The sequence below is a fragment of the Hyla sarda genome, chromosome 9 (assembly GCF_029499605.1).
Source record: "Hyla sarda isolate aHylSar1 chromosome 9, aHylSar1.hap1, whole genome shotgun sequence".
NCBI classification, from domain to species: domain Eukaryota; kingdom Metazoa; phylum Chordata; class Amphibia; order Anura; family Hylidae; genus Hyla; species Hyla sarda.
Genome location: NC_079197.1, coordinates 77,358,176 through 77,374,277, shown reverse-complemented (window position 1 = coordinate 77,374,277; position 16,102 = coordinate 77,358,176). Strand labels below are relative to the sequence as shown.

The 16,102-nt window shown below is 44.9% G+C and overlaps 1 non-coding gene and 1 pseudogene across 1 annotated transcript; both read left to right on the top strand.

Moving 5' to 3' along the window:
• Positions 1 to 7,780: 7,780 nt before the first annotated feature.
• Positions 7,781 to 7,967, top strand: LOC130292224 (U2 spliceosomal RNA). The gene has a single exon (XR_008848132.1). It is a non-coding gene; the product is annotated as a U2 spliceosomal RNA (small nuclear RNA).
• A 7,679-nt stretch (positions 7,968 to 15,646) lies between these two features.
• On the top strand, positions 15,647 to 15,881 carry LOC130292161 (U2 spliceosomal RNA; annotated as a pseudogene).
• Positions 15,882 to 16,102: the final 221 nt, after the last annotated feature.

Below are 16,102 nucleotides of genomic sequence, written 5' to 3'. Positions count from 1 at the left end.
CTAAACAGCAGGGTACTGGTAGTAATATGTATGGGAGACCCTGGTGTGGGTTCAATTCCTGGGTTCAGCTCAAGTTGTGTGATTATTCTTTAATTAGGTTTGACAGATATAGGTCAATTGATACTTTGAACCGTGGAAACTAGGTTGATTGGATACCATAAATGGGCAACTAGGTTAATTGAAAAAGGAGGTAATGTGTTGTATTCAATTGACCTAGTTCACAAAAGTTCAAACTAATATGAGTATAATCACAGAACTCTATGGGGGAGATTCATCAAAACCAGTGTAGAGGAAGAGTTGTGCAGTTGCCCATAGCAACCAATTGGATTGCTTCTTTCATTTTTTAAAAGGCCTCTGAAAAATGAAAGAAGCAATCTGATTGGTTGCAATGGGCAACTCAGAAACTTTTCCTCTGGACAGGTTTTGATAAATCTCCCTCTATATCAACAGAGGAATTGAACCCACACCAGGGTCTCCCATACACATTACTAACAGGACACTGCTGTTCAGCTTTCTTACAAGTTTACCACAATATCGCCATAGACCACAATGGGCCCTTGGACTTAAATAGACAAAAAATCACTATGTTATAGATTTATTAATTTTATTTATTTATTTATATAGCGCATACAGATTCCACAGCGCTTACAATTATGGGGTACAAACAAAGACAAGTATCAGACATAAAATTACACAATAACTATTCAAACAAGAGGTGTGGGGATATGTTGGGGATATGTTGAGGCCAATTAGAGACTACTGTAGGCCTGTCTGAAGAGATGTGTTTTTAGGCCACGTTTGAAACTATGGATGTTGTTGTTGAGTCTGAGGGATTTAGGGATAGCATTCAAGAGAACCGGTGCAGCACGAGTGAAGTCTTGTAGACGGGAGTGAGAAGTTCGGATTATAGAAGATGTTAGTGTGAGATCATTAGCAGATCGGAGAGAACGTGTAGGATGGTAGACGGAGATGAGAGAGGAGATGTAGGGAGGTGCAGCATTGTGGAGAGCTTTGTGTGTGAGACTGAAGATTTTGTACTGTATTCTGGACTGAATTGTTAACCAGTGTAGTGACTGGCACAGGGAGGAGTCGTCGGTGTAGCGGCTGGAGAGGAGATGAGTATGGCTGCGGCATTAAGGATGGACTGAAGAGGAGAGAGTTTGGAGAAAGGAAGGCCTATTAGTAAAGAGTTACAGTAGTCGAGACGGGAGTGAATCAAAGCAATAATGAGAGTTTTAGCAGTTTCAGTAATGAGAAACGGGCGGATTCTGGAAATGTTTTTTAGATGCAGGTGACAAGAACGTGAAAGAGACTGAATATGGGGAGTGAAAGACAGATCAGAGTCGAGTATAACTCCAAGACAGCGAGCCTGCTGCCCGGGAGTTATGGTAGTACCACATACCGAGATGGAAATGTCAGGGTTAGGTACAGTATCAGTTGATGGAGAAAAGACAAAAAGTTCTGTTTTAGAAAGATTTAGTTTCAGATATAAAGAGGACATGATGTCTGAGACGGCAGAGAGACAGTCACTGGTATTCTGTAGGAGTGCAGGGGTGATGTTGGAGGAGGAGGTATAAAGTTGGGTGTCATCAGCGTAGAGGTGGTACTGGAAACCAAATCCACTGATTGTTTTTCCAATTGGGGATGTGTAGAGTGAAAAGAGTAGAGGACTTAGGACCGATCCCTGGGGAACCCACGACAGCAAGGGGAAGAGGAGAAGAAGTAGAGCCAGAAAACGAGACGCTAAAGAAGCGTCCAGAGAGATAGGAGGAAAACCAGGCGAGAGCAGAGTCCTTGAGACCGATGGAGCGGAGACTACTGAGGAGGAGTTGATGATTCACAGTGTCAAAAGCCGCAGACAGGTCCAAGAGAATCAGTAAAGAGAAATTGCCATTTGATTTGGCCATCAGAAGATCGTCAGTGACTTTGGTTAGGGCCGTTTCTGTGAATGGAGTGAATGGAGCGGAAACCAGACTGTAAGGGGTCAAGGAGAGAGTTCTCGGAGAGATAGCGGATAAGGCGGGAGTAGACCAAGCATTCCAGGAGTTTGGAGATAAAGGGGAGATTTGAGACGGGTCGATAGTTGGCTGCACAGGAAGGGTCCAGAGATGGTTTTTTCAATAGTGGGGTTATGATAGAGTGTTTGAAGGAGGAGGGAAAGACCCCAGAAGAGAGGGAGAGGTTAAAGATTTTAGTTAGGTGACAGCTGATAGCAGGAGAGAGAGACTGGATGAGGTGTAAAGGCATGGGGTCACTAGAGCAGGTAGTGGGGCGGGCAGAGGAGAGGAGCTTGGAAACCTCATCCTCCATTACAGGCTCAAAAACTGAGAGTGATGAAGAGGAGACGTGGCTGGGAATTGGATCAGAACTTTTAGGGGACTGGGAGAGGATTTCATCACGAATTTCATCGATTTTAGTTTTGAAGTATTTGGCCAGGTCTTCAGCACAGAGATCAGTGATTGGGGTCTGTACTTTAGGCCGAAGGAGAGAGTTGAACGTGTCAAAAAGGTGTTTTGGGTTGTTAGACAGAGAGGAGATGAGGGAGGTAAAATATGTTTGTTTGGCGAGGTGAAGAGCGGAGTAATAGGATTTAAGCATGAATTTATAGTGCAGATAGTCTGAAGAAGTCTTAGTTTTCCTCCAGAGACGTTCAGCACACCTAGAGCATCGCCTGAGAAAGCGGGTTGTTAGCGTGTGCCAGGGTTGCTGCCGTCTGTGTCGGGAGATTCGTGTTTTAGAGGGTGCCATTTGATCCAGGGTAGACTTTAGGGTGTCATGGTAATGTTTGGCTGCTAGATTAGGGCAGGAGAAAGAAGAGATTGGTGATAGTGAAGATTGTAGAAGATAGATGTAGCCAAGTGGTCTTCAAACTGTGGCCCTCCAGATGTTGCAAAACTAAAACCCCCAGCATGCCTGGACTGTGAGTGAGTTGTAGTTTTGCGACATCTGGAGGGCCACTGTTTGAACAACACTGATCTAGCCCATTCATTCCTATACACCAACAAATTAACCCATTAAACATTTGAGGTTTGTTTAGTCAAAATACCATTGGAGGCTGAGTATGAAGTCAGCCTCCAGGGTCTATTGTTGGTGTATAGGAATTAATGGGCTAGATCTATAATATTGAGATTTTTTGCCCATTGAATTCAATGGCCCATTGTGGTCTATGGAGATCCTGTGTCAAATGACGTAGGAAGCTAAACAGCAGGGTACTGGAAGTCAGCCTCCAGGGTCTATTTTTGGTGGATAGGAATGAATGGGCTAGATCTAAAACATTATTTTATTTTATTTTGCCCATTGTGGTCTATGGAGATCTTTTGTCAAACGGGGTAGAAAGCTAAACATCAGGGTGCTGTTAGTAATGTGTAGGTTAGACCCTGGTGTGGGTTCAATTACAGTGTTCAAATGATCTTCAAGTGTAGCTTGTTGATATGCTTACCGGCGTTATTTCATGTATTGTTGCAGCTGTTTCCTCCTCACTGTCACTTTCCGTCTCCTGTTGAATACTATAATCTTCCTATTTAAAAAAAAAAAAAAAGTGAATTAATATAATAATAAGTATTAAAAAAATTATATATATATATATATATATATATATATATATATAATAAAGAATATTAATTACCTCATCAGAAGATTCTTCAGGATTATATTCTTCTTCCCTTTCCTCCTCTGCAGCATATGAATATCCAGTTGCCTTTAGTAAATAGATTAATAGAGTATGTAATAGCCTAAAGCAAAATTCTCCATTACTTGGTTTTGGTCTTGTTGAGATAACATGTTAGTGGCTATCATCCTTTTTCAGTACAATAATCAATTATACAAGGTTTAATAATACTCTGCACATTGTATTTATAGCGACAGCAAGCTAGGGCTGCTCAATATCATATTTTGAGCCTGTATGCTATGCACGCTCAGCTAAGCAAACTCATTATCATGTATTGAGTGTGCATGCTATGCACACTCAGCTATGCAGGCTCATTATCATGTACTGACTGTGCAGGCTATGCACGCTCAACATCAGGTATTGATCAGATAAGCACGCTAATTATTATGTATTGAGTGTGCATGCTATGCACTCTCATTATGATGTATTGAGCCTGCATGCTATGCACGCTCATTATAATGTATTGAGTGTGTAGGATATACATGTTCAATATCATGTATTGAGCATGCATGCTATGCACACTCATATATTAACGTTCATTATTATGTATTGAGTATGCATCCTATGGATGCTCAATGTAATATATTGAACATGCATGCTACACACTTTCATTATGATGTATTGAGCCTGCATGCTATGCATGCTCATTATCATGTATTGAGTGTTTATGCCATGCAAGCTCAATATTATGTATTGATTGTGCATGCTATGCACGCTCAATATCATGTATTGACTGTGGATGCTATGCATGCTCAATAACATGTATTGAGCATGCATGCTATGCACGCTCATATATTCACGTTCATTATCATGTATTGAGTGCGTATGCTATGCATGCTCAATATCATGTATTGACTGTGCATGCTATGCACGCTCATATATTCATGTTCATTATTATGTATTGAGCATTCATGCTATGTACTCTCATTATGATGTATTGAGCCTGTATGCTATGCATGCTCAATATCATTTTTGAGTGTGTATGCTATGCATGCTCAATATCATTTATTGAAAATGTATGCTATGCATGCTCATTATCATGTATTGATTGTGTATGCTTTGCGTGCTCAATATCATGTATTGAACATGCAGGCTATGCACGCTAAAATATTCACGTTAATTATGTATTGAGTGTGCATGCTATGCATGCAAAATATCATTTATTGAGCATGCATGCTACACACTTTCATTACGATGTATTGAGCCTGCATGCTATGCATGCTCATTATCATGTATTGAGTGTTTATGCCATGCACGCTCAATATCATGTATTGATTGTGCATGCTATGCATGCTCAATATCATGTATTGACTGTGGATGCTATGCATGCTCAATAACATGTATTGAGCATGCATGCTATGCACGCTCATATATTCACGTTCATTATCATGTATTGAGTGTGTATGCTATGCATGCTCAATATAATGTATTGAGCATGCAGGCTATGCACACTCATATATTAACTTTCATTATTATGTATTGAGTATGCATCCTATGGATGCTCAATGTATGCTACACATACATGCTACACACTTTCATTACAATGTATTGAGCCTGCATGCTATGCACGCTCATTATCATGTATTGAGTGTGTATGCTATGCATGCTCAATATCATATACTTACTGTGCATGCTATGCATGCTCAATATCATGTATTGAACATGCAGGCTATGCACGCTCAAAATATTCATGTTTATTATTATGTATTGAGTGTGCATGCTATGGATGCTCAATATCAGGTATTGAGCATGCATGCTATGCACTCTCATTATCATGTTTTGAGCCTGCATGCTATGCACGCTCATTATCATATATTGAGTGTGGATGGTATGCACGGTAAATTTCTGATTTTGGACTCATTTGGTACTTTGGATCACTATCTATATTGTAGTGCTGCGGTTTTATTGAGTAACACCGGATCACTCCAGTATAGATGGTGAGCAAAAAAAGCACATTTATTCCATTGGGGGGAGGTTATGGTGTTATGTGCAATACAGTCTAGATGGTGATATAAATTGTGAATTCATTCCATCAATAAATATGCACAATTTTTGAATGGAATAAAATCTTTTTTTTTAATCACCACCTATCCTGAATTGCTGCGGTGTTCCTAATGCAATAAAATATGCAATCAGTGAGCACATGTACACGATAAAACCGCAGCAATGCAGTATAGGTCAGTGGTCCCCAAACTGTGGCCCTCCAGATGTTGCAAAACTACAATTCCCAGCATGCCTGGACAGCCGTTGGCTGTCCAGGCATGCTGGGAATTGTAGTTTTGCAACATCTGGAGGGCCACAGTTTGGGGACCACTGGTATAGATGGTGAAAAAAAAGAGATTTTATTCCATTACAAAAATGATGCATCATTTTTGAATGGGATAAAATCACTATTATTGACACCATTTATAATGCACTGCTGGCTGCAGCCATTCATTTGGGAGTGCAGCTTTATATGAAAAAATAAATAAATAAATAAATTCACAAAGCTGCAATCCCCAATGAATGGCTGCAGCCAGCAGTGCATTATAAATGGTGTCAATAATGGAGATTTTATCCCATTCAAAAATTATGCATCATTTTTGATTGGGATAAAATCACTATTATTCACTATTATTCATTGCAGTCATTCATTGGGGATTGCAGCTTTGTGAAATTTTATTTTTATTGTTTTGGGCATATAATCAATTGTACTACCCACCATTTTGATATTATAAATTCCCTCAGGGTACAGTACAGCAGCTCCATTCTCAGACTCTCAGAGGCTGCCGTCCCTCCCAGCCTGTATGCGCGCCTGTATGCGCGCTCCCGACATTGAGCGCAGAATACAGCAAGATGGGCGGAAGTGGTGGCCGGCGAGGCTTCAGATGACATCACGCCGGCCCGCCCGCCGACTTCCTGCAATCGTGAGACTGCTCAACTCTGAGCTACCGAAGAGGAGTGGAAAAAGGTATTGTTCTAATGTTTTAAGAGGATAAAAAAAACAGGGATAGATGTAGACAGTGGGAGGGGGAATATGGACATTTTAGTTGAGGATAGCTACTCTTTAAGAGCACATACCTCAGCTCTTCAATAAAATATTTTTTTTTATATATCTATATATATATACCGTATTTATCGGCGTATAACACGCACTTTTTAGGCAAAAATTTTTAGCCTAAAGTCTATGTGCGTGTTATACGCCGATATACCCCCAGGAAAGGCAGGGGGAGAGAGGCCGTCGCTGCCCGCTTCTCTCCCCCTGCCTTTCCTGGGGTCTAGAGCCCTGCTGCCGGCCCTTCTCACCCCCTGGCTATCGGCGCCGCTGCCCGTTCTGTCCCCCTGACTATCGGTGCCGGCGCCGATAGCCAGGGGGAGAGAAGCGGCGCCGACAGCCAGGGGGAGAGAAGGGGCAGCGGCACCCATTGCCGGCGCCGCTGCCCCGTTGCCTCCCCCCATCCCCGGTGGCATAATTACCTGTTGCCGGGGTCGGGTCCGCGCTGCTGCAGGCCTCCGGCGTGCGTCCCCGGCGTCGTTGCTATGCGCTGCACGGCGCGGCGCACTGACGTCATGCGCCGCACCGTGCATAGCAACGACGCAGGGGACGCGCCGGAGGCCTGCAGCAGCGCGGACCCGACCCAGGTAATTATGCCACTGGGGATGGGGGGAGGCAACGGGGCAGCGGCGCCGGCGGCAATGAGTGCTGCTGCCCCTTCTCTCCCCCTGGCTGTCGGCGCCGCTTCTCTCCCCCTGGCTATCGGCGCCGGCACCGATAGTCAGGAGGACAGAACGGGCAGCGGCGCCGATAGCCAGGGGGTGAGAAGGGCCGGCAGCAGCGCTCTAGACCCCAGGAAAGGCAGGGGGAGAGAAGCGGGCAGCGACGGCCTCTCTCCCCCTGCCTTTCCTGGGGGTTTATCGGGGTATACACGCGCACACACGCACCCTCATTTTACCATGGATATTTGGGTAAAAAACTTTTTTTACCCAAATATCCTTGGTAAAATGAGGGTGCGTGTTATAGGCCGGTGCGAGGTATACCCCGATAAATACGGTATATATATATATATAGATGGATAGATAGATAAAAAAAAAGTCAGTTCTGTTATGGTGAATATATTTATTGTGTGATTGACAATTGATTGGTAATAAAGGTTTTTTCAATCAAAAATCTGTTCTTATCAGTTTAATATCTGATATGTCCCCTATCTGGGGACCATAAATTAAATGGATTTTTGAGAATGGGAGCCGATTTGGAAACTTGCTTCCGTCGCCCAATGCATTGACCCGATATGGCAGTATCTTCGGGTACAGTGCACCACCCCATTCCAGTGTTAAAAAAGACAGATTCTTATTTAATCCTCTGTGGGTGCTGCTGCAGCTGTTGCCTGCCTTGTCATGTCAGTCAGTCTGGCTGCAGAAGGTGCCGCTGCTGTCCAGACCCAGTACTGCTGAATGGCCTCCTTAATTGGATAAGCTCATCGTATCCTCACAAAAAAAAAAAAAGAGTTCCACAATTAGAGACCACAATAATGAGTTGCACTGACTGGTTTATGAACGTCTATCCATTTGGCGTTTTACTGACCATGTTTGCACACTGATTGATGTCAAAAAAAATAAAAAAATTATAATAATACTAATCTAGCACACCTGTGCAGGTTTGACATGACATGATACGTAGCTGTCTTGCAGGTGGTGCTGAATCCTGTTAAATGATGTGAGGGTCTCATGGTTATTCACAAGGGTGCGTCATTGCTGTTGCTTGACCATGCATTGGTTCTGTGGTCAGTGAATGATAAAAACAAAATTTGCCATCCATTGATTGATGGGAAATCAGCCATGAGGCATTTGTTTTTAGAAACTGCTGCTCACAACCAATGTTGCAATGGAGTGTCTCCATCTGCTGGTGGTATTGGATAAGCATTAGTGCTATGATGGGGTCTGAAGAAGAAGAAGAAAAGAAAGAGAGAGAGAGAGACTGACTGAGTGAGTGGGTAAGATAGAGAGTGAGTGAGTGAGAGTGAATGAGTGATTGAGTGAGTAATTGAGTGAGTGAGAGAGAGAACAAATGAATTAAAGTGAGTGAGTGAGTGAGAATGAATGAAAGTCTGAATGACGGAAAGAAAAAAGTATGAAGAAAGAAATATGAAGAAAAGAAAATGTATATGGAGTTGCAAACATGAGTGCAATCTACAAAGCTGTTGAGGCTGGTCCTCATGGGAGGATTGTTGCACCCAGGACCTTTAGTTCTATTAAATGTCATTCAATGCCACTGCCAGGTGTAAACAGCAGAAGAACCAGAAGCACCAACAGCACGACCATGGGTTGTCAGATTACCCTGATTCAGCAAAGAGTCCAAAAGGATGCAGGTGAATACTGTTTATTTTCAGTTTCTCGTTACAGTTGGTTTGATTCCGTGTCCGGACAGCCAGGGAGGTGGCTACAGGCAACAAAGGTAGGCGTGTTGTTTTCATATGCAGATCTTAACCCCTTAAGGAGGGAGGGCGTGCCCATACGCCCCCGTTTCAAAGTCCTTAAGGACTGAGGGTGTATGGATGCGACCGTGGGAATTTCGGTCCCCGCCGCTAGCCGTTGGGTACCGGACCGAGATGCCTGCTGAAATCTTTCAGCAGGCATCCTGTGAAAATGCCTAGGAGGGTCCTGAGAACCCCCAATGTCGGCCATGGCGGCAAATCGACGTTTGTGGCAATTCCGGGCTGATCGGGTCTCTGATGACCCGATTGCCCGGAAAATAGGGATGAAAGGATTTGTCAGTGACAGCCCCAATCCTCCTAAGGGATAGGAGCGAGGTGGCAGTGGTGCCATTCCCCCCTATCCCCTGCCATTAGTAATGACTACTGACCAATGGCAGTTAAAGGCGGAGGGGTTACCATGGAAATTCCCCGCTCTGCCCGCCCCTGGATGTCAGGAAGAGAGGGGGGGGGGGGGAGAAGATGGTGGCGGTACCTGGGGGTTTGCCCCCCCTCCATGCGAATGTACAGGGTACATTCACAAGGGGCGGGGGTTTACAGTTAGTCTCTCGCTGCAAGCTAGAGATGCAGGAAATTTTCTGCTGCAGCTCAAACTCCCAGCTGGAAACTCGCTGTAATCCCCCGGCAGTCTGAATGTACCCTAAAAACACTACCTATAAACATACCCCTACACAGTCCCCCCCCCCCCCCCCAATAAAAATGAGAAACCTCTGGTATGGCACGGTTTCTAAAACGCAGTCTCCAGCTGTTGCAAAACAACAACTCCCAGTATTGCCAGACAGCCATCGACTGTCCAGGCATGCTGGGAGTTTTGCAACAGCTGGAGGCACTCTGTTTTCGAAACACTGCCGTAGGGTATTTTGGTATCCGAGGCAAGTCTAACTCTTGCATCCGAAATTTAGGCCTTAAATGCGCATGGCGCTCTCTCACTTTACCGTACTCCATAAAAATTGCCCAACAAATTTTGGGGGGCTTTTTCTCCTTTTACCTTTTACAGCGGTTCTGACATAAACGCACAAAAATAAATACCCACATGTGACCCCATTTTGGAAACTACACCCCTCACGGAATGTAAGAAGGGGTATAGTGAGCTTTAACACCCCACAGGTGTTTGACAAATTTTCATTAAAGTTGGACGTGAAAATGAAAAAAAAAATTTTCTTCACTAAAATGCTGGTGTTATCCCAAATTTTTCATTTTCACAAGGAGTAATAGGAAAAAAAGCCATTGATGGCTGGGAAATATTGGAACATGGAGGTAGGCATCTTTGATGTCCACTGAAGAAAGAAATTCCCCTTGTTCCATGGATGCCACTACCGAACGGAGGGATTCCAATCGGAAGTGGCGGATGAGAAGATGAAGGTTGAGACGCTTGAGGTCCAGGATTGGCCGCACAGAACCGCCCTTCTTGGGGACCACAAAAAGATTGGAATAGAAACCCCAAAAACGTTCCCTTGGAGGAACTGGGACAATAACTCCCTGGAGAAGCAGGGACCGGAGAGCCTCCCGAAACTGTTTCGCCAGAGAAGGAGACCGGGGGGCCCGGGACTGAAAAAAACGATCCCTCGGGAGGGAGGCAAATTCCATTCGGTATCCGTTGGACACCACGTCCCTGACCAAAGAGTCCTGAATGTGTGTGGTCCAGATGTCTCGAAAAAGTAAGAGACGACCTCCCACCCGAGAAAAATCTGCGGAAGTGGGTTTGCGTTTGCCCGATTTGGCCACAAAACGGCCTGAACGGTTGGAGTCCAACTTCCAAGACGGGCAAGCCCGGAATGAGGGAGCCTTCTTGTCCCGCGAAGGCGCCTGCCTAGACCCCTTATTAGGGCCAAAAGTCCGAAAGGACTGAAAGGAAGAGGACTTCCTCTGGGAAGTAGAGCGAGCCTTATTTTGAGGCAACAAGGAACTCTTGCCCCCCGCCGCCTCAGAGATAATCTCGTCAAGGCGCTTGCCAAAAAGACGGGCACCAGTAAAAGGAAGCTCGGTGAGAGACCTTTTGGAAGCGGCATCCGCATCTCAAGCCTTAAGCCACATGGAACGGCGGAGGGCCGCCAGGTGACCCACAGCAAAGGCAGCACAATGGGCTGACTGCATGGAAGCTGTGCACAAAAGTCCCCAGCTTTAGAGCATTGGAGAACCAAAGCAGACAAATCCTCTGGGGGGATCCCGCCTGGATACCCTGACGGAGTTTTGAGCACCACACCGATAGGGCCTTGGACACCCAAGCCGAGGCGAAGGTGGGAAGCAGAGAAGAGCCTGCTGCTTCAGAGGCAAACTTCGCTAAGGACTCCACCTTCTTGTCCGTCGAATCCTTGAAAGCAGCCATATCTGCTAGCGACAGTGTAGTAGCCTTAGAGAGGCGGGAAATTGGTGGATCCACCAAGGGAGGGGAAACCACGTTAGAGGCAAGGTCCTTGTCGAATGGGTAACGCACCTGAACCTTCTTCATTCCCAGGAGCCTCTTGTCCGGATGTTTCCATGCAGATTCCAGAAGGATGTCAAATTCAGCGTGAGAGCTGAACCTTTGAGGTGCCAGTTTAGCATGATGAAAAGATACTTCAGGAGTCACATCCGAAGATCCTGGGTCCTCTAAGTGAAAGGTGTCTCTTATGGCCGCAACCAATGAGTTCATCATTTCAACTGTATCCAAGCGGTCTTCCGAGTCAGATGCCGATTCGAAAGCCTCATCCACCAGTTCACCAGGAGAATGTGAACAAGTGGAGGCAGCCCTGGAGGGGGGCGACCATGACCGGGTACGCGACTCTTGCGAGGCAGAGTGGCGATTCCGGGAACGTCCTCTGGAGGAGCGACGTTTGTGACCAGATGACACGGGGGGGCGGGACCCACGAGGGGAGCACCCACGTCTACCTGAAGACTCAATGGAAGAGTCAGAAGATACACCCCTAGTACGCCTGTGAGAGGGTGAAGTATGTGGAGAAGAGGAGCGGGGCCCTTTAGAGGGTTGGCACAGGGCAGACCTCTTCAAGGCAGACACCACGTCACGAGAAGCCTCAGCCACCGAACGGGAGACTTGAGTCAAGTCAGCCCATATACTGGGATAGGGAAGAAACCCAGGCTGGAGGGGCGGCCGAATCCACCAGAACTGAAAGAGCATCCGAGGGTACCAGGGGGTCTGGGGCAGCAGAGGAGCAGGCAGAGCAAGTGGGTTCAGCAGAACCAGGCATTTTGGAATTACAGTTCTTACAGACCAAATAGGAAACTAACGCTCCAGTTGTCTGTTTAGAGGGAGGAACAGTTCTGGGTACGAACATAATGAAAAAAGAACTATCTCACCCGAGTCTGTGTCCCCTGTGGCGGCTGCTGTGAGGAGAACTCCGCTCTGTGTAGATAGAGAGGGAGAAACAGGCTAGCCAATAGCCAGAGAGGGGCGTGCCTGGAGCAGGGGCCCTGTCTGATTGGCCTCTGCCACCGAAAATCGCACGCACGGCGCTGATTGGAGGACAATCCGCGCCTCCAGTGAGCTCCGGCGGCCCTGTGGGCGGAGCTATAGCGCCCCGGCCGCCGAGAAGAACAATAGTAATGGCACCCGCTCCTTGCCCCAGGCGCACATGTCAGCCGCATATGCGCCCACGGGGAAGTGAGCGGGCGATACACATATTCGCCGACAGTCGTCTGTTGCCGAAAGCGAAAGTAAGTCGGCGCTTCATGCGCCCGAACAGTAAAAGCGCCGCGGCTGTCAGCCACATAGTAAGCGCCGCGGCTTTCAGCCGCATAGTATAACACACACACACATGTGCATAATAATAAAGTAAACCATTCATTCCCAATATGCCATTGCTCGCCCCTTTTTTAGAATAAAAGATAGAGCCCCTAACACAGGCCAGCCCCTTGGACCCTGAAAGGTGGGCCAAAAAATGAGGGTCTCCAGAGGTTGCAAGTCAGCACCTAAAGGGAGAAGAATATATACTCACCTCAATCAGTAGTACTTACCTAATGGAGTCTTCTGTGAGGTCTTCAGTCAGCTTTCTGTTACCTGCATCACGCTGAGCTACCATGTGCGAGCAAAGCGAGCGGGAATAGGGGGACCCGGACCCATGAGGTACAACCCCAGACGCTGACCGTTGGCGAGAGGGGGTGAACAGCGCATATACACAATGTCTGTGCCCCCTCAATCACAATGAGCAAACAGTGAGCCGCAGTTCCTGAGTCCCCACCTGAAAACATGAAAGAAAACGGAATAAAAAACTAACACATACCCTAACTAGGAAAAATAAGAAACAGAAGACCTGGTCTGGAGAATTCCAGACCATGTCCACCTCCTTCAGACACTAAGCTAAAACTGATTAGCTCAGGGCCTAGAGGCGGGTATATCCTGCTGGGAGGAGCCGACTTTTTTTGTTGCCATAGTGTCATACCTCCTAGAGACAGCAGCATACACCCATGGTCTGTGTCCCCCAATGGAGCCGATAGAGAAAATCTAATTTTCCATTTTTACACCCAACTTCAACGCAAAGTTGCCAAACACCTGTGGGGTGTTGAGGCTCACTATACCCCTTGTTACATTCCTTGAGGGGTGTAGTTTCCAAAATAGTATGCCATATGTTTTTTTTGTTCTGGCACCATGGGGGCTTCCTAAATGCAACATGGCCCCAAAAACCATGACAGCAAAATTTGTTTAAAAAAATCCTACAGTTGCTCTTTCCCTCTTGAGCCATGTTGTGAGCCCACAAAGCACTTTATGTCAACATATGATGTATTTACGTACTCGAGAGAAATTGAGCTACAAATTTTGGGGGGCTTTTTCTCCTTTTACCACTTTTAAAAATGAAAAAAAATGGGGCTACAAGAATATGTTAGTGTAAAAAATGCAGATTTTGATTTTTCTCCTCCACTTTGCTGCAATTCTTGTGAAAGACCTAAAGGGTTAACACACTTTTTGAATGTCATTTTGAAAACTGTGAGGGGTGTAGTTTCTACAATGGGGTCATTTATGGGGTATTTCTCACAGAATGGCCCCTCAAATCCAGTTCAAACTTAACTGGTCTTTGAAAAATTCAGATTTTAAAATTTTCATGAAAATTTAGAAAATTGCTGCTATACTTTGAAGCCCTCTAATGTCTTCAAAAAGTAAAAAATTGGTCAATTTTATGATGCCAACATAAATTAGACATATTGGGGAACATTTACTAATCTAGTCTATTCTGGGTATGCTAATAGACCAGCGTATGTGGTAGTTTCCTGTCTATTGTGCTCCTAATTTATCAAAGGTCTCACAGCCCTTGATAAATTCTGTGCTCAGACTTCAGGGTCTACAGCTTAAACTGCATTTAGACCTGCTCCAACATGGTCTGACATTTCAGCGTATTTTGGGCAGATGCGACTTGTCGCACAAAAGTCGCACTTGATAAATTTAGCACCAATGCATTTTCCAATGCATTTCTGTCTAAAATAGACTTGCATGCATCATGTTCTAAAAATCCTCTAGAGCAAAAGTCGCAGAAAAGTCGCACATATTTAGACTGCGACTTTCTGTGCGACAAATTTAGACAGGAAAAATCAGTCTAAATCCTTTGATAAATCTCCCCCATTGTGTTTGTGAATCAATATAAAATGTATTTGGAATATCCATTTTCCTTACAAGCAGAGAGTTTCAAAGTTAGAAAAATGCTAAATTTTCAACATTTTCATGACATTTTGTGATGCAAGTAACGAAAAAAATTTACCGCTATGTTAAAGTAGAATATGTCACGAAAACCTACACTAGCTAAATCCCCTAGGGATCTCTGGGCCAACTTATTAATGAACAACCTACTTGGGGAAATAAATCCCCTCAGGATTAACCCTGACTAAAGATCCCCTAAAAATTTACTTTTATTAATGCTTCTTTAAAATATTTCTTGACTTGTGTAATTCACATTTCTTGCCACAAGATGGCAGTGGTGTTTTAAAATATTGAACGCTGTGCACAGCTAACTCCGAGATAGTTTCGGAAATAGTTTTTCATGATATAAAACGTAATCCTCCCTTCCTTTAAAGTAAGGGAGGATTATGTTTTAATAATAACGCTGTGCCAGTGTCCCAGTTTAGTTAGTAACTCCCGTGCCCGAGCTGCAGCAGGGCACCGGAACTAACTAGATAGAAGAGTCTAAATACCAGTCTGTCTGACAGACACTGAGCAATTTCAATAGTACGGAGTTAGCTGTGCACAGCGTTCAAGATTTTAAAACACCACTGCCATCTTGTGGCAAGAAATGTGAATTACACAATTACAGGGGTTCCTGTAAAAGCCAGGGTATGGATTGCATTGCTTATTGCTCCATCAGAGTGGAATGGACTCCTGTCCTTCTTTTAAGCAATGATGTGGATTTAGCCTGTGCTGTATGTACGGGTGGCTGACTGCCACCCACCCAGAGAGTGTATGGGAGACTGCCTGCCTCCCTCCTTTCCTATGCATGGGAGGCCGCCTGCCAGCCTTCCTTTTCCTTTCTTCCCTATAAGTAGTGTGAGTGCTCATGAAGGGGGCATGGTTGGTTCCACCCCTTTACCGGTTATCACCTCTGGGCCTTTTGGCTAAGATCAAGTGTAAAAAAAGGGCTTGCGATAGACCGCATCCTTGTGCACGGTATTTTGTGTGAATACTTGCACTTGGGTGACTTGAGAGCACATACCTCAGCTCTTCAATAAAATAAAAGAATATATATATATATATATATATATATATATATATATATATATATATAACAAAGTCCCGAAATCACAGCACCAGTCAGGTCATGGATCTTGATATACTGGATTATTTTATTCTTCCCCACAGCAAATGCGTGGGGACCTTCACTACAGCCAAGATCGCAGCCATTGCAGCCATCCTCTTATATATTATTTTTTTTTCTAATATATGCCCTCATTCATGTCATCTAGAAATAAAATATCAGTTGCATGATAATTTGATGTCAGCATTTACTGTTGTACTATTCAAACATGATTTGCTAGGTTACAAGTGTTTGGT